The sequence below is a fragment of the Phaethon aethereus genome, assembly GCF_964289735.1.
Source record: "Phaethon aethereus genome assembly, chromosome: 1".
Taxonomy (NCBI): domain Eukaryota; kingdom Metazoa; phylum Chordata; class Aves; order Phaethontiformes; family Phaethontidae; genus Phaethon; species Phaethon aethereus.
The window spans coordinates 65665259-65683718 of NC_138575.1; the positions used below are offsets into that span (position 1 = coordinate 65665259).

At 43.2% G+C, this 18460-nt stretch overlaps 1 protein-coding gene across 1 annotated transcript in view; it reads left to right on the top strand.

Moving 5' to 3' along the window:
• Positions 1–6797: 6797 nt before the first annotated feature.
• PTN (pleiotrophin) overlaps positions 6798–18460 on the top strand; it is a gene marked incomplete at its 3' end in the record, with an annotated part of 50892 nt that continues 39229 nt past the window's right edge. The window contains exon 1 of the mRNA XM_082014476.1: positions 6798–6838. The remainder of the gene's footprint in view (positions 6839–18460) is intronic.

Below are 18460 nucleotides of genomic sequence, written 5' to 3' on the forward strand. Positions count from 1 at the left end.
GGAGGAGGTCTGACGGCAGTTTCTGTACGCTGCCGAGGATGCTGAGTGCTCACCTGCTAACCCTGCTCCAAGACAGCTGAGCTCTAGTCGTGGTTTTTATGGCTCGCTAATAAGTTTGATGCACAGGGACTAACTGAGCTGCAGGATGCTTTCAGTCATGGCATGCTTCGGCCTGAGAATTTTATATCTCCAAGTGATAATCGAGTGTAATGGCTGGAATGTGTTTGACCCCATTTGGCACGACTTCAGCATCTGCCCCTTTGGAGGCTGGGTTTTTTAGGTGGAGACCCCTCACAGCATTCGGGTTTGGCATTTGTGTTTCCGGTAACATCTGCCATAACTATCAAGGCAGTTGAAGATGGTGTCCAAGAAAGGACCGAAGAGGATTGTAAGGTGCTCTAAACCTGAGGACAGAGAACTTCTACGATGGTGCCATGACAAACCAAGGCAGGACACACCAAGAAGCTCCAACCACCTAATGTTTATTGTAAAACTGGCTGAGCTGCTGTGCTTTTACGCCCTTTTCTGAGGGCCTGGGATGGCAGGTGGAGCGGTGGGGCTGGGGTGAAGGGCTCACACTGTGGGGAGCAGTGGATGCTGCCAGTAGCAGTGAAGAGATGCTGGCAGTGTGGTGGTAGGGAGTGCAGTGACACAGATGGCAATGCGTCCTTTTTTTTTTTTTTTCTCCTTGTTGGCTAGAACAGGACTGTGAATACAGGGGAGGTGCTGTAGGTTAGACACACAGTTTTATGGAAGTCCAGGGCAAGAGAAATGAAATGGTGCAGACACAGTGTGAAACGCATTTGCAGAGTTGCGTGTGGGAAGGTTGCATTTCAATTGCCTGCAGCCAGCTTGGTGTAGCTAATAGTATTTAATGCTCTGTTGTTTGTTCGTTTGTTTGTTTGTGGGTTTTTTCCCCCTTTTTAAACAATGTACTTACCTCATAAAAGAAAAAGAAATCTTATTCATGTATGTAGTACCTTCCTGGGAACTAGGAAGAGTGCGGGGCACTTTGCAGTTGACACAAATAGATTTATTCCTGGCTGAATAAACTGTTCCTGAGATGCTGTGGGCCTGTTCCTAATCTTTTGAATTTGTCAATTCCAAAGATTTCAGGAGCTTTTTAAAAGCTGGTCATGATCTGAGCCCATTTCTGGTGGTTCTCCCCCATTCTCTTGGCCATTCTAACTACTTCTTTTAATTTACAGCACCTGAGGCTTGAGGGGAAATCCCATCACTGGAGTCTCACCTGGAGTCTCTGGATTCTTTACTGCATACAGAGTTCAGACTTTCTCTTGCTCTCCATGGGGAAAAAGAAGGGAAAAAAAAAATCTATTGCTGACAGCAAATTGGGTTAAGAAGGCAAGAGATTAAATAAATATACCTTACGCTCCCTTGGATGTAAGGACAAGAGGGTGGAGTATCGGACTGCAAGGGAGATCAGAAGCAGAGCTCCTTCAAAGATGATTCTCCAGGCAGGTGAGGAGCTGGCTGGTCTGGTGGTAGAAAGTCTGCAGACTGTTTGAGGAGGCTGGTGTTATGGGGCTCCTCAGAAGCCTGGGTGTTAAATAGCTTCCCTTTCCCATTTTCCCGGTCACAGGGCTGCGTAACATAAAAGCTTCATCGAGCTCCTAGACCTTGGACTGGTCTGGCAAAATCCAGCCAGCCGTTGTGAGAGGGGTTAATTCACACCGTCACCACAGAAGACAAAATAGACCTTTGAAACAAATGTGGTGCTGGGGGTAAACCCATCAATCATGTGAATACTGCTTTACAGTAATTCACAACTGCAGCTTTTTTCTTAAGCAAGGGCTGGCTGAGCCCGATCCATCCCTTGGCTCTCAAATAGGTCTCAGCAGGCAGTAGCTTGCTCCTTGTGGGTTTCTATGTACATGAAAGCCCACTTTATAGTAACTCTGTGGAGTAGTATTTTTCTCCCTCCTTCTAAACCCCTTAGCGCTAATTCAGCGTAATTATATTCATTGAATACAGTACTGCCAGCCCCACTCCTCCCCCTCTCCTGTCACGATATTGGCCTAAAAATCGCTAGATGAAGAAAATCCAAAACAACGATGGGATTCTTTGTTCTGGCCTTCTACATAGGTTTTTATTTTTTTAATGTAACCCATTGGTCACACTTTCAAGTATTTTCTTTAAAGCTAAGGACTGAAAATAAATTTTTATTTTTTTCTTTTAAGAAGTAATGAAGAATTAGACTCTAGTCTTTAAGGAAAATGCTAAATATTCCAAAACTCATTACTAACTGAGCATTGTCATTGTTAGTAATAGCCTGAGACTGCTGAGGACCTCTTTCTACCTTTTTGGAAATGAGGAAAGGTGCCAGGAAAAGGCAGGGAGCCTCTTTCCACCTGTTCCTTCCCCAGTCTGCGTCTATGTCTTAGGGATGGGTGACATTTTCCCTGTTGTGTTTTCAGGGCTGAAAATAAAGATGCAGGTGTCTTAGCACAGCATATTTTGATCTCTTCTAGCTCCATATATATGAATGAAACATATAGTGGGAAATATCTAGAAAGCAGTGACTAAAAAGGATTTTAGGGGTCATAGGAAGTAGGCATTGGCAGGTGAGCTCTGAATGTAGTGCTGTAGAGCAATGTCTAAAAACAATTCTCAGGCATATACATGTCAGACATAGACTAGGGCGATGGTGCTGGTGAGAGAGATACCAGGATAAGGCATTCTGTATTGATGTCAACATTTTCAAAAGGTGCAAAAAAGGAAAAAAAAGAAAAAAGGAAAGGAAAAACTCTCCAACAAACTAATGGCAAGAGAAAGTTTACTCTGCGGCTTAAAGAGCTTAGTGTGCCTGACAGACTCAAGAGGAACAGATAACCACATTATAAATATCTTTCAGGGAAGAAAAATAACAAGTACTGAAGGCCTCTATAACTTACTGGGGAAAGCCCTGATAAGAAAAATTCAATTACAAACTAATTTAGTATTTTAGAGTGTCTATGATGGGAGACAGGATGGTAATTTCACAAAAGCTTTCACAGCAGGCAGTGGATCCCTCATCTTGCAAAGCGTAGACGGGAAATGCGGAGTCGTGGATTCCAGAAGATTGCTACGAGGAACAAACTTGCGGCTTTTGCATAGGGACATCCATTTTGTCTTGACAGAGAGTTGTTCTCAGCTGCTCAGAGGTGAAATGTGGACAAGTCAGCGAAGCAGAAGTCTGTGTTTTAAAAAGATAGCGAATGTGTCCTGCTTTAACAAGTAATGGAGTTCTCTTTCTAACCCTAACACAGAAACGCTGTAGTTGAGGTGCCGATTTGCTTCCTACCTGTTGCTCCTTGCACCATGCTGCAAGTCACACCTCTGGCGTTGGCCTTTATCATATCAAATTGTAACTCTGCTGCTGTAAGCCTAGTAGAATAGAGCCAAACGTCACCTGAAAAAGAGAGTAAACAGGGAAACGTGCATTGTAGGAACTAAAAGGGCCATGCTGGGAGGGCATTTACTATCAAAGTACAGTGTTGCTTACTCCTTCCTTTCTAAGTGTGTGGGGTTTTTGTTGTTTTTTTGTTGTTGGTGGTGTGTTTTTCTGGTTTGGTTTGGGTTTCTTTTTTTTTTTTCCCCCCTGCTTACCTTTCCTTAGTGGAATGGTAGCTAAGCGTGTGCTTTCCTTTCCAATCAAGAATTATTTTCTTGGTAGCAGATAGGCAGGCCACAGCCCTTATGCCTGAAACGCTGGTCCTTTAGCACAAGAGGTCTCCATCCAAGCATTGCCTTACTGTCTTTAGGTCTTGCCCGTAAAAAGCCTCTTGGAAAAGTGAATCTGAATGAAGAAAAACATGCATTTGTGAGATAGGAAGATTGTGTCAATTTTTTAATGTAAACAAAGCTCTTTAAACTGAAATAAACCAGATTAAACTAAGGTGTTGCCAGCTCAAAGAAGAGTATCCACACCATCGTGTGCTATTTCTTGCCCACTTTTAGTTGGGGAATGTGCAAGCTATGCAGGGATAAGGAGGTCTTCTGGATTTTGCAAGACTGAGGAAACAGAAGCATTGGCGAGGAGGAGGGTTTCAGCTTTATTGGCTTCCTTTGCTCACGGGATTGAGGGAGCTTTATGCTTTTCTAGGCAGGTGGATAAGCTAGTTCTGTTTCCAGAATAAAGAGAAATTATGATTTTTCTGTCATTAAGAAGAATGAGGGAGCCTAGCAGCTTTGAACTCTAGTTCAATTTGAGCACTGGCTATAGTGATAATAAATTGCTGGCTTTATTTAAGAAGATTCTGAAAGATCAAATCCCAAATAGGGTTTTCCCAAATGGGAAAAACTTGCTTGTTCCTCTCTCTGAGAATATGGAACTGTTCCACAAAGTACATTTCCTTAAACTGGGTTTTCGTGTGTAATACAACTTGGGTGGGGAGGACAGGGGGCAAAAAGCAGACGTTGTAAGCCTGTGGTGTGGAATGTGGCTATAGACTACGTCAGTTCCCCAGACCTTAGAGCAGCCTCTGTTGTCTCTTTCTTCTGCTTTTTTTTTAGGCAAAGGTCATGCTTCCCCAGTGACCGTTAGGACCCATTACCTTTTGTTTTATCTCTCTGGTTAATTTAATGATGATGTGGATGTAGTGGAACCATCTGGTGATTCAACTTCAAAAAGCTGAAGCTCTAGGCTGAAAACTTTGGATACAACTGCCAGCATTGGGCCAGCCTGGCTCCTGTGGAGCAGAGGGAAAATCATTCTGGATTTCTAGAGCTGATGAGACATTTATTCTATAGCTTTATGGAGGTAGCTTCTCCTATTGCTACTTTTGTAAACGCTTTTTTAGTGTTTTCAACATGTTTTCTTGTTTAGGTGAGGGCGTGTTAATTTTGAACTTTCTTCTGTGAGTAGTTGCCTGGATAGCAAACTTTCTAGCACAAGAGAGAACTTTGTTTAAACAACACAGACAACAAGTATTACCAGAGCCAGATAGTTGCAGGTAAGCAGACATCTTAATGAGATTAGAAGGGCAGCAGTAGATACAACAGAGGCGTATATATTATGAGCTATTCTGATTAGCTCCTAATCCTTAAGCAGACTACTGAACCCTACCTGGTTGAATTGCTCTCTCGGGACACTGTTTTTCCAGTTGCATTGCTGATATGGAAGACCCATCCATTCTACCTTTTGGGCAATTGTGAGCTGCCAAGGCTGAGAGGTTAAACCCTGGAGCACACTGAATTGGGGAACAGCAGCCAGGAGCTGGTTCTCTTGCTGAACAGATGGTGACCCAGAAAGCTGTATGCTCAGCATTAAGTACTTAATGACATGCAGGTGTCCTTCATGGTTTGGAGCACTGAAGTTTTTAAATTTACTGTAGGAGGTTGGTTACTTTGAAGACCAAATGAGGCTTCCCACCTCTGTGGAGCCATTTATGGCATAATTTACTGCTACCAAAATCTATCCGTTAAACAGATGTGTGGCACAGAGCTGACCTGAACTTCCCTACAGTGGGAATTAAGCAGGGATCAACGAGAGACATCCTCATTCAAGACAATTCAAAGCCTTAGCCTGAGGCCACCAGGGAGAATAACCATTTAGAGGGTAATTCCTCACTAAGATATTACTGTTATCTGTTCTCAGCAGTAAAACAGGTTGTTTTAGACCAGAGCTGTGTGGTTGCTCTGCCTGTGTGGAATAGCATCTTCCTATTAACTATTGCCATGTCCTGAATGAATAGTTATCTTTGATAACTAGCAAAACTTTTCCTAAGTGGTATCTTTCTTTCTGTTTGCAAGCCAGCTTTTGAAGAGGCAAACCTACAGGTCCATGGGGGTGGGGAGAGAGGAAGAGGTCTGCAGGCCAGAGGAGTGGGGAGGATGAGGCAAGGTGCGAGGAGCAGCACTGTAAGGTTTCTTAGGCTCTTTCCTCTCCCCCTCTGCCATGTTGCAGTGCTCTCCCTTCTGTCCTCGGTCTGTGAGCCTGTAGCATTACTTCTGGCTCTCCTACATCTGCAGAGGTGGTTCTTCTGAAGGACAAGGCGTAGAGAGGTAGCAGTGATTCTGCATTGTACTTTCAGTGCGGACATCCTTCTGTAGTGAAATATGTTTCGCTAGCTTTAACAGGTGATGCCTGTGGTCTTAGAGAGCCTTTGGGTATTTGGAGGGAAATATTCCCCAATAACAGGAAATGAGCAAGAAGGTAAAAACCCCACCTCAATAGTAGGCATTCATCAGGTGAAAAGGAGCATTGTCTGTGCCTGCTTCCATTTTTGATAGACACATTCTTATAGCTGTTGAAGAGAAACTTGGGAGCAATGGAGAATGCCAGCTTTAGTTTCAGTTCATTTGTACACAAGTTGTCACTTCTATTTTTCTTTTTCAAAAGGCTTTTGAATGTACTGGGTACCTCTTACTGTGACTGACAGGCTGTATCTACTATATATACTGTATATACTGAAGCGACCATTTCTCCTTGTGTGCCTGAACTCCCCTCCTGGGCAATCTGCAGGGTGGCTCAGGCTAGAGCTAGAATATGAGCCACCACGGAGGGTAATACAGATTATCAAAAAGCTGAAGCTTAAGTATGAGCTCTGGGTCTGAGTTCACTGGCCAGGAGAGGTGCTAAAGCCACTGCCAGGAAGCTTGGCTTGGCATCTTGTTCACTGAATTAACAACGAATAAAGTTTAATGAATCCTGCCTCTCGAGTGATATCTTTTCACTAGAACACGAAAAAAGGAATTAAATTGTGGCAAAGGGATTGGGGGAATGAAAGAGAATCATGCCTGATTAGCTCTCGGAAGAAGGAAAAAAAATCTCATGGTTCAGAAGGGTAATTGCTCTGCAAGGGGCAACTATCTCCTGGAGTTATCACTTAATCTCTAGGTAGGCTTACTTCTGAGTTGTACTTATCAGGTAAGCTTTGGACTGGCCTTCAGTGAAAAGGAGAACTGCATTATTATTTCTCTGTCAGGATAAGGCAGGAAGGCAGTCTTAGGTAGAATTTTCCTCTTACCGAGATCTGCCCTTTACAGCTTTTCTCCCATAAGCATCCCAGTGTGCCCTGCACGCTTATGCCTAATTTTTGGTATCTTTAAGATGAATTTTGACTAGTTATTCTGGGAAGTCATTGGTGATATAAAAGTCCCAGTATAATCTATGACACTCATCTAATACCTTTGCAAAAGATTCTGGCTTTAGGGAATGACTTGCCACTGCTTCTTGCCTTCCCTCTGTCCTGCTTATCTCTTTTCCAAGGGGTGCAGGCAACTAAGCTCTTTGGATCTGCTGCATCGCAGACTTTCCTTTCTCTCCCTCTCCCTTTCTATCCGTCACTGGCATCGTCAAGCTCCCTCAGGTCTGTAGGTCGGCATGCAGTAGCACATTTTCCTTCCTCTGACGTTGGGATACATAGTGTCATTTAACTTTTTTTTTTCTTTTACTGTTTGCATCTGTTTCAGATGCCCTGAAAAAGGAGCTCTTTGCCAATGCAGTTGTAGCGAGGTTGTGAGAAATGGGGAAATTAGAGGAACACACCAGAAAACTGGTGCTATGTCTGAGTCAATAAGCTATTGCCTCTTAAGTGCATTTGCTCCCTAGTGCTAAAAATTGCCTTGATATGTTATTGATATCACATATCAAGACAAATCAAGTGACGTGATGCAGAGATGATGAGGAGGAAAGGCAAGATATGCACTGGGGGCAAAATGCCTCTGAAGTAGGAGATTCGATGAAGGGAATTTCAACACTACAAACACAGCTTTGTTTCTAATTGTATTTTTTACTTGCATTGAGTTGCCCATCCTTTAGGCTTTCACTGCAATTTCTTTTCAGACATTTCTCCCTTCTCCCCTCCAATTTCCATCCTTTCCTGTTAATGTGACAAGAAATTCTGTCTGGGGAAGGGGCTGAGGAAATAACCCCTCCTCCCCAAATAACACCATCTTTCTTGGCAGAATCTGCAGTTTTTTATGTTTTATGTTCCCTCACACCTCCTGTGCTTTTCTTTTTCAAATCACATAACTTCCTGCATGAGGTAACCTTTTCTATCTCGGTCTGTCTCCCTCCCTTGCTTGCTCTCCCTCTGGCTTGCTTTTCAGTCAGCGTTGCTCTCTGGGTCCCTTGCTCGGTGATGAATGAGTTTCATTCATCTTTCTTTTGGGGGCTCTGTGAAAAGCTTTAGACTTTGCCTGCTCCCATTTTTTCGCTCGGCTATTCATTTCCATGGCGATGGAGAAAGGAGGGGGGTGGCAGAGTGGGTGGCAGTGGGGCCAGAGGTCAAGAGTGGCCACTTTCTGAATTAAAGCTTTGAATTCCATTAAAGGTGACACGTTGTAACCTGGAGTAACTCTCCAAGAACTTGGCTGTCAAAGTCGTCAAAGCAAAGGGAGAAGGAGGCAGGAGAAAGAGAGAGATCAGAGGAGGAGGAACCCAAGAACTTGGAGTTGCTGTCAGGATTACATTTGGTGACTTAATATAAGGGTAGTTCATTTGTGTCGCCATACACTGGGCTTCAGTGAGGCCGTGCTCCAAAATCTGCATGCAGATGGGGCCTGCGAGGTAGAGAGGATTCCCCTCATCCTTTGATCAACAAATGTAATCTTCTGATTAAGTAAACAACCCTTCGCCTCTGAGAAATGGGAGGGGGGAGTTGAGTATAGATAAGTATTCCAGCCACTTTGGGGTTTCCTTAGGTTATTCTTTCATTTCTTTCGCAGAGCTGCCAGGAGGACTCAGCCAACAAAGATGAGGGATGTTTTCTTGGCATCATACAAGTAGTCATTCAGAGAAAGTTTGTGTCCCAGAAGACAGCATGTGAAGCAAAGTGTATCAAGCTGTTTCCAAACATTGAAAATTTAGGTGTTTTCAAACCATTAAATTTGGAAACTTGCCAATCCCTGTATAAAAAAAAAAAAACACAACCCCACAAGAAAGCCTGCTGGACTTTGTCATTTACAGATGTTACTTCTCTGAATGTTGATTAGAGGGAGAAGGCATCTGAAGGAGGCACCAGGACCTCATGCCCTGTGCGCATGTTGTATTTGAATTCACATCTACTCTTTGAATGGTCTTGTCGTGGTGGTAATCAGGGTCTGTGTTAAAACTCCCTTTTCTCACTTGTGCCACCTGATGAGTCAGTGGTTTCAAAGCAGAATTATCTGTTAGTTCCCAAGTGGGTGATCTTGCTTGTGGCACTATTGAGTTGCAGTACTTGTTAGCCTTCTACTCTCGAGGTTATCCAATTCCTCTTTTATGATGTCCTCATCCCAATGTGCGTGAGCAGGAAAGCCTCCTAATTTTATAGTATATAAAGTTTTTGTCCTTGGTCTCATGTGTTTTCTGTATTAAATGAAAATGCAAAAGTTTGGTGCTAAACTCCTCATAGAACTCACTTTGAAACCTCCTCCAGACATAATGTTTCTCAGCTTGCTAAATCTGTTTAGATCTCAAACTGGACAATACTCTTCCTGCCAGTCCTGAGTATGTTGCTATCAAAAACTGTGCTGTGCGCTCAGCAGCCAAGATTTAGAAAAGTCCCTCTGTGCTCTGAATCACACTTGATATGAAGCCTTCATCATCCAGGTCAAGTTGGGATGTTTGGAAAGACATGTTTTCTCCTCTGTCAGGGTACTTGACACCTCTTAGCTAGGTCTGTCTCATCATTATGGTATCTCTGCCTATCCTACCACTCACCAGCATCCCTGGCACTGTAGCAAATGGCTTAACATGTTCAAGGTGAATGAGGATTCTGGTTTTTTTCTTTGGCTATAAAATTGCAGCTTTTATTGCTGGAGGCTGTTAGGGTTCTTTGAAAGTAAACTGTGACAGACTCTTGCCTGTGTTTTACTGTTGTGTTTTTTAATTACTACTTATTCCTTCATATAAAAAAATACTTTCAGAATCTTTTAAAATGACCATCTTAAACAGATATTTTTGTGGGTTTTTCCCCCCATGTGTAGTATATAAGAGAGTAGTAACCAGTAATCGGTCTAATAAGATAATTATTTATTTTTTTCCTCTTTGACATTTCTTCATTAACTAGCAACAAGGAAGGACTCAGACCAAAAGGGACACTGGGTTCTTCAGACCAAATTGCACAAATGCTTCATCTTTGTGATGCAGTAGAAGTAAGAACTGGGACTGTGTCTGGTGACCACAGGAGATAAAAATGAGGAATTAGGAAAGTTATTAGAAAAGTCTGACATTCATATGCATTGGGGTGGGTTTTTTTGTTTGTTTATTTCGGGTTTTTTTCTTGGTGTTTGAGGTGCCAGAAATATCCTAAACTGAGAAGCAGAAGGATGCTTACATTACTGAATGAGAACTCTGTCAGTCTTACGTAACTCTAAAGGTGTTAGAAGTCCTCTAATTAGGGAAAGAATCAGCTGTAATATGTATTATTTCATGCTAAAAGAGAGACAGCTGAGAGAAACAGCCCTGACTTTGGAGACATGCTGCGTCTAATAAAGGCAACTAAACCAGCAAGGGAAAAGGATCAAAACTCGGTAACAGCAGCCACTGGTTCAGAGGTATGCAAACTCGGGCCGAAGGGAGCTCAGAAATAGGGCAGAGACAGAGTGAACGGAGAATAAAAGCATCGTAGGTCTTTTTGCATGGGAGGCAGGAGGAAGCAGCGCAGGGACTGAGGGCAGGGAGTTTCTTTGTTAATAAAGAAGATATTGGCCTAGTTTAGTAGACTCCGACTCTCAGTCTACCGGCACCAGAATAAGAGGGGACCTGCCGTCCTTTCAGCTCTCATATTTGTAATTATGGCCTTTCATCAGCGATCTCTTTGTATCTCCAGGATGGTGACGCTCATTGCAGCGTATTCTTAATGCAAGGGTGCTGTGAACTGCCCCAAAGAGCAGCACTTGTACCAACTGTACTGGCCGGTGAACTGGGGCCATTCCCTTTTCCTCCTTAAGAGAGCTGGCTCCTTTTTTAATCTGATTTTGCCAGTGAGATGCGTGTTTGATACAAATCTTCTCCGGCAGGACTTTCAGTTCCGTGAGTCCTCTAATCCCTTCACCTGAAACAATAAACGAGAAATGAAGACAATGGGGAGGGAGCATAGAGATTTGATTTAACGTGAGACTTGATTCACCTGTTCTGCTATGCTTGGTCTTACTTTTCCACATACACTTTCCTTCATGAGACAGTCCTGTAGTTTCACCCTCAGGGGTGTTGCCTTGCTTACTTTTTCTACGTTTCTTTATATTTTCACACCTGCTTGTAATACATTCTTTCCCTCTCTGTAGCAAACCCACCTGCTTAAAAAAGCCGGTACCAGGAGTAATCACAAAGCTGACCTCGTTGTTAATCTGTATGTTATCTGAGGAGTGGGAGTACTCTGCCTTGCAGAGGCTGTAATAGGATTGATGGGGTAAAGCACAAGCAGTCTCCCTTCCTCTGTCAAGCCACTTTGAGAATTAAAACGCAGAAATACAGCATTGCCTGAGCTGTAATAATTATGCCTTCCATTTAGAGACGTGTCTTGCTGAAGAGCAGACATGACAAAACGTTAAATCACAGGACTTTTGCCTCCCTAGCCGGTTGGGTTTTGTCTGTAAAACTCGCACGTGTTAGCGTGGATGCCACGCAACGAGGCGGATGCTCCAGGGAGAAGTAAAACCCCACACCACACTAAGGGAGTTCAACCAGGCCTGCGAGCGTCCCACCTTGTACACAACCAGGCCTGCTTGTGGTGTCAGGCATAAGGGAGACTGTGGGGCTCTTCCTGGCCCAGCACAGCACTGGTGGCTGAGCACTGTCACAGGTTGCCCAGAGGGGTGTTGGAGTCCCCATCCTTGGAGATATTGAAAAGCTGTCTGGACATGGTCCTGGGCAACCGGCTCTAGGTGGCCCTGCTTGAGCAGGGAGCTGGACAAGATGACCCCTAAAGGTCTCTTCCAACCTCAGCTGTTCTGTGATTCCTGTACAGACTAATTCTGTGACCCTTGAGCAATTGTCTTGTTCAAACTTGTACTCCATCTCTGTTCTTCTGCTGGTCAATTTGCACGTTAGAGAATAGCAGTGTACGCTAGTAGAGGTGAGGAGAAGGGCATGCACTATGTGTTATGTTAAAAGAGAAGGGGGCAAGCGGTACTCAAGTAGCTTTTTACTTGGAGAAACTAAGAGTTGAAACATTGCCATTTCAGCTACTGTTCCAGTCATGCACACAGACTGACATCCTGATTTTGTGTCTGGAGGGACAGTGTTCTCACTCCTTCAAAGAGACTCTTTTGCAGTGCAAGATAGCCTGGAGCTGCAGGGAAATTATTCCTATGTTGTGGTTTATACTGATGTAGCACTTAAGACTGCAATGCTTTCTAGGCATCCTGTGTATCTTCTTTGGCCATGGAACAGGGAAGCCAAGGTAGCCAAGGGCTAGCTTTTGTGGGAAGCCACCTAAGTCAGAATTGTCTTTGCTTTGGAGGAAAGTCAAAACCTCCAGTATATGCAGAGGAACAGTTAGATGTTTTTTGCAGTCTGGGTAGTATGCAGAGGTCCTGATCACATGAAGTGTTTAAATATGGCTTTCCTGAAACGCATGAGGATGAATTGCTGCTAGAAAAACTGGTAGGAGTGTGCAGGGAATGGACTGCTGTCAGCTGGGCACTGGAATGGCTTGAACTCCTCAGGTGGATTCGCTCCTTCCTGCCCCCAGTCTCCAACCTTTGTCACTAAGAGCTCTGCTTTTTCTTTCTAAGGTTATTTCTGGGTCAGTAAAGAGGAAGATATAATCTGTGAGCCTTGTGAGGGAGTTACCTTAATCATCCAACTTTCTTGGCAGAAAGCTGCTTACAGCAAGCCTATCCTGTGGCGGGGGCGGTGGAGGGGAGGAAATGGGGTGGGGTAGCCTGGATCACAGGTCTGGAAATAGGTGCTGGAAATCCCATTCTTCTGACGTAGAACTCCCATCTTTAAATCCCTCCACAGACTCTGGTTTATGTAAATATTTGTACGAGTGGGAATCATATTACTCAGATCTTCTAGTGGCTGGAAATCTGACATCTACCTGGAACTGTTCTCAGTTAAATTTTGTAGGGTTTAGTAGTAATATCTATTAAATTCTATGTTTCCATCCTTTGAAATCTTACGGGGTGCTTTTCTTTAAAGTCTAGCCCTTAATAACTTCCAGCATAGTTAAGCTATCATCATCTTGGATTGAGAAGGTAATCTTCGGAAGGATTTATTTTTCTCCATTTCCTTCACTGAGTTTCTAAAAATGCCAGGACACAGAAAGTAGTCGCCTGTTCTCAGGGAGTTTGAGCAACCGCCTCAGCCCCTGTGTCTTCAGCACAGTTGGCTGGGCTGAGCTTCGTATTCAGATACTTTCTGTATCGGCCTTCCTCCTCAATGCACAGCCCCCTCGTTGCTGTGTCTCCTGGCCCGTTCTATTCCTGATCATCATCTTCTTCCACATCCTTTTTCATCCCGTCTGTTTTAGGCCTTTGCCATCTGTGACACTGTGACACAGTCCTCTACCCTGAAAGGTTTGAGTCTCCTCCTTGAGTGACAGAGTTGGGACCGATTGTTTCTCTGTTCAGATATCTAACATACAGCCTTTGGAGACTGTTTCCCATAACACGTCTACATAACATGTATATGCAACATCTGCAAAAGTAGAGCTTTTTTTTTTTCCCCCTTGGGACCCTCTGAGCTGTAGTAGGGAGTCACCGTTCAGTGTTCTCTGCACCCTTTGGGCTGGCTGTGGCACAGACCCTGCATGCCATGAAGCAAGGGCCCTATTGCTCTTCCTCCGCGGCAACCGTCTGCAGTAACGCAAATATGGGGCATAAGGTGAAGAAAGGGACGTGCCACTAGGCTGCAGGGAATTGTACCCGGGGGGGAGAAGAACGGCCTGGTGCCCGGCTGAACAGAGCCTTTCGTTGCACCCAGGCGCAGCCAGGCAGCAAAGCAGCATTCACTGGGAAATGGTTCCAGGTCTGGGGGGCTCAAGGAGCGTGAGGGAAGGTTACAAAGCATGACAGCCGACCTGTGTGAGATCCAACCCTGGCTCTGGGAGGGCTTTTGGAGGGAGTCAACTCTTGAATCTCATGTGTGACAATTGGGAGAGGTCTCTAAAAATAGGCTGCTGGGCTGCTTGCATGCTCACTTCTTTCAGGTATAGACGAACTGTGAACTGTGCTGTGCTGTCTACACGCTTGCTTTTTTTCCTATTTATAACTTTTGAATAGAAGTGCCTTTTTCACATGTGAGACTTCACCTTTTATCTTCAGGAATGAATAAGACCTCAAGTGATGGGTCATGTAGAAACACAGTGCTATAGTATATTTGGGTTTGTGGGTTTTTTTAATTTAAAAGGATTAGTAGTAGACAAGGGATACAGACAAATTTGAATCCAAGTCCCTGTCTGTTTCTCACTGTGACTGTTATGAGTGGATCATGACTTTTCTCTTTTTCTGGAAAACTGCAAATCAGGCAAATGCTGACTCCGAGAAGATCAAGCAAATAAATTCACTCTCCTTTGGTTTGTACTGTTGCGGCATGAGGGCAGATGAATGAAGTGAATCAGAAGTCGAATATCTGCCCTGACCCGTAAGGAAACATGGTCCTTGGGGTGGAGCGAGATGCTGATGGAAGACACACTGTCTTTATTCCCATCCGTTCCGAGGCAGCCTGCTGTGAAGGCCAGCTGTGATGTGGCACTGAGGATGTCTTGCAGGTCTCTGTGCATCCGAGTGTCACAGTAACCAGCAATGCTGCTCTGGGGATCTGGGAAGACCATCAGACTAGCTGGTCTACCGAAGCTCTAATTTGCTCATCACTTTTGGCTGATGTGATTAGTAGTCAAGGCTAATTACCTGCAGGAATGCTCCCTCTTGCCTCCTTGAATCCACACATGAGAAAGCTGGTGTTATGACCCTTGGCAAAAAAAGCTGTTCTTCCTTCTTTCTATCATAGGAGAAGATACGAATATTAATGAAATGGAGACAGGGGAATGTTTCAGGATCAAATACCCTCTTTCCTCAACTTTTCTTCTTTCTGTGTTCCGCTTTGTGCGGTTTTGTTTCTCCTATTGCTAGAACAAGCGATGGCAGAAATATTCTCAGAAGAAATCCCATACACATACACCCGTGATGCGAACAGACACAGGTATGCTCTGTGCCAGCACTTTTTCCTGATGGTGAAGAGTGAAAGTAACTGGCAAACAGATATACAGCGCATTTATTTCCTTGTACATAAATGTGATGCGGTGATCTAGGGAGGGGGTGGTAGAGATGGAAGTCAATTGAAATGGTCTGGAACTTCAAGAAAGTCTGAATTTAACTCTGCCTTCCTGCATGCATGCGTGCCAGCCGCTCTTTATTGGACAAGGAGGCAGTCCTACCCAAAAGCTGAACTGCTCTTTATTAGCAAAAAGCGAAAATAAAAAAGAGCCAACAGGTTTCAGTATACCTTGTGGACTACAAACTATCCAGAAGAAAAAGAACTAACATGGCTAGGCTGGGCTTGGGGTTTGATCCCTTGTCTCCCGCGCCGGCATACATCACAGCAGGTGCGTTCAGCCTTGTTGAGCTAATTGTTCAGGAGTGGAATCAAGAATCATTAAGATTGATGTACAGAGAGAATTAAGAGCATAGGACTGAAATCCATAAAGGTCTGCTGACTGAGTGGTAGTTTGGGTGCTGAAGATTGTGTGGCTACAGTTATACGAAAGAGTAATGAGGTAAATTAGCTTATAGTGAACCCTATGAAGCCAGCGATTTCCAATATTCTAGCTATTGAGGATAAAGCTGAACTATGTTTATATTTAGCTATATTTAAACTGCACTGCTGCCTGAGACATTGTCAGCACTAGCTGGGTACTGGGCAGAGGTTCAAAAGATCCACATTTCATGAATCTCGGTGTCTCACTTGCTGGTAAGGTCCCAAGTTCCTCAGGACTTTATATACCAGCACTTGCCTGGTTAACCCTATCAGCACAGCAGGTTACCAGAAAAAATTATGGAGTCTGTGGGATCCCCATCCTCATTCATTAAAAGCCGCAAGTTCACTTAATATGGGTTTTTACTTTCTAAAGCATGCAGCCTTACAGAAATGAACACATGAACCTGTAGTTGTCTATGGGAGAGAAGATCCAACTCCGGGTCCATTGAGTGCTGGGTTTTTTGGGGTTTTTTTTTGGGGGGGGGAGGTTGGGTTTTAAAAATTTTTTTTATTTTTGCAGAAGTTGAGGTGGGAAAGGGATATGTGTGCATGAAATTGTCTAGTACTTCAGGCTTTGTTTGTAAACTCTGTTTACAAACAAGCTCTGTTTTTTCCTCAGGGTGTAATAAAAAATAGCATAATTTTCAGACAGTTTCAAGAGTGGAAGGTCATTCCTTGCCCTCTTATCAGCATTGCTGTTCGAATTGGCAAATTTCCTTAAGAGTCATGGTGCCAAGAGATCTGAGTGGATGTAAATCAGTCAAAGGGTTTTTCTGTTTGAGCTTGGACTGTACTACCTTACTCATACCTTACTGCAGCTGAAACTTGAACTTGGTTCTTATAGGTATTTTCCCTGATAGGGACTAAGAGAAAGTCTCAGAAAAGTTTAAGCATCACTGCCTCTCAGGCAAGATGTTTTGAAATCCACGTTAAGACTTTTTCTACCTGTTTGTTGGCAATAATTTCCAAAATCAGTTACATGATATAGCTCTAAAGAGAACAGTTTTTCTCCCCCTTCCTTACTGGCAACATTTAACTCGAAAGGAAGCTGCATGTCACCAGAGTCCTCCCACTCCAGTCCTGGCCTCCAGGGACTCTGCAAACTGCTTTGGAATGTGCCAAGACCTTTGGGACACCCACACTCTGGGAGAGAAAAGGAGGATCAACAGTTTGGTAGCTTTCTTGCATTGGCTTTCTGACATTGCTATTAAGGAGTATCAGGGATTTATTGTCACTGTTCTATCTGTGGCCATCTATAGCCTTGCAAAGTATTTTTTTTTCTTTCTTTTTTCCCTCTGGATTTTTACCTGTGGATAAGTTCAAGACGGGACAGTGGTCACATGGAGATTTTTCACATTCTGATATATCATCATCACCAGCATTGTCCAATTTAAAACACAAATAGCTAATGTTGTATAAAATATGTGCTATAATAGAATCCGTCTTGAGGTACAGTGTGTCTGACATTCAAGCACATAGTCTTAAGTTTGTCTTTGCAACTTACATTTTAAATAGCAATGTTTTTTTCCATTTGAATGGTTATGCTTTAAAATGTAAAGTAGGGAATGCACCTGAGTGTGACATGTTGAGAAGTTTATGTATTCCCTTGCATCTCTTGACTGCTTTGCTGAACCATTTGCATTATGACTTATTCCCTCAGTCTTAAAGTGGAGAGATCATCTGCATCACTGGCCATAGTGACTGTTGATAATTCCAAAACAGTTGATAATTGGTACTATTTTGGAACTGCTGCACATTTAGGTTTCTGCCATCATTGCAAGATCCAATTTATGGCTTTGTTGTTCAGTCACTGGTTCAAGGTGAGTTTAAAATATTAATGGATCATTTTGCCCACTCCTTTGCACAAGTACACGTAAAGCACAAGGCAGAAGTGTATAATTCTTACCTTCTATTTTTCAGCCTTTTAGTACATTCTTCACATTTTCATGTCTGAGTGCTTTCATATGTATTGACACAGACCTTTTATTACATTTAAGTTTCCTACTTTCCACAGTTTGTAAGCTGAAGTTGCTACATTATCAAATCTTCTTAACTCCTGGTGCTAACTTCTTTCAAGAGATCTAACAACGTGGGGTTCATTTTTTATTTTCATTGCATGTGGATGGGGTTGATAATTTTCATATTAAAACCCAGCCATTGGTCTTGGCATGACAGTACAGGGAGAAAAAAGAAGCAAGAAAGGGACAAAGTGCTGTTTGGTACTTTGGAAATGCAGCATAAAGAAATGGTGAAATGTTATGGTGGCAAAATTTAATTAGCTGTAACATAAGACAAAACAAATAATGACATTTATTTTTAGGAAGAAGCCTCCCACAGAGAAGTGCAGAATACCTTGCAGGGAGAGGCAGGCTGGAGAGAGATTTTAGAGTACAGATAATCTCATCAAGCAACAAAGCACGAAAGTATCTTTAGAAACTGAATTGTTTATTATTATTGTTGTTGTTGTTATTATTAACACCACCACCATGGGGAAGAGTGAGTTGCTCCCACAGCAACTACTGCAGAACAGATACGTAACAGAGTTGGAATTCTAAGAAAACTAGGGATATAAGCAGCTGGTTTTGCAGGCTTGTTATTCTGAAGAGATTATACAGCATGTGTTTTTTTGGTGGAAGAGGGAAAATGAGCAAAATGTTAAAATGAGACTGTAATCAGAGAATAAGGTAGAGACTGAAAGAGAGAAAGGTGATGGGAAAAGCAAAGTTAAGAGAAACCCAATAAAGGACCATGTAAGAAGTGCAAGGATAGACTGTGGGTTGGAAATTTGTATAAATGGAAGAGAGCTTTCTTTTTGCACTTTTATTTTTTTCT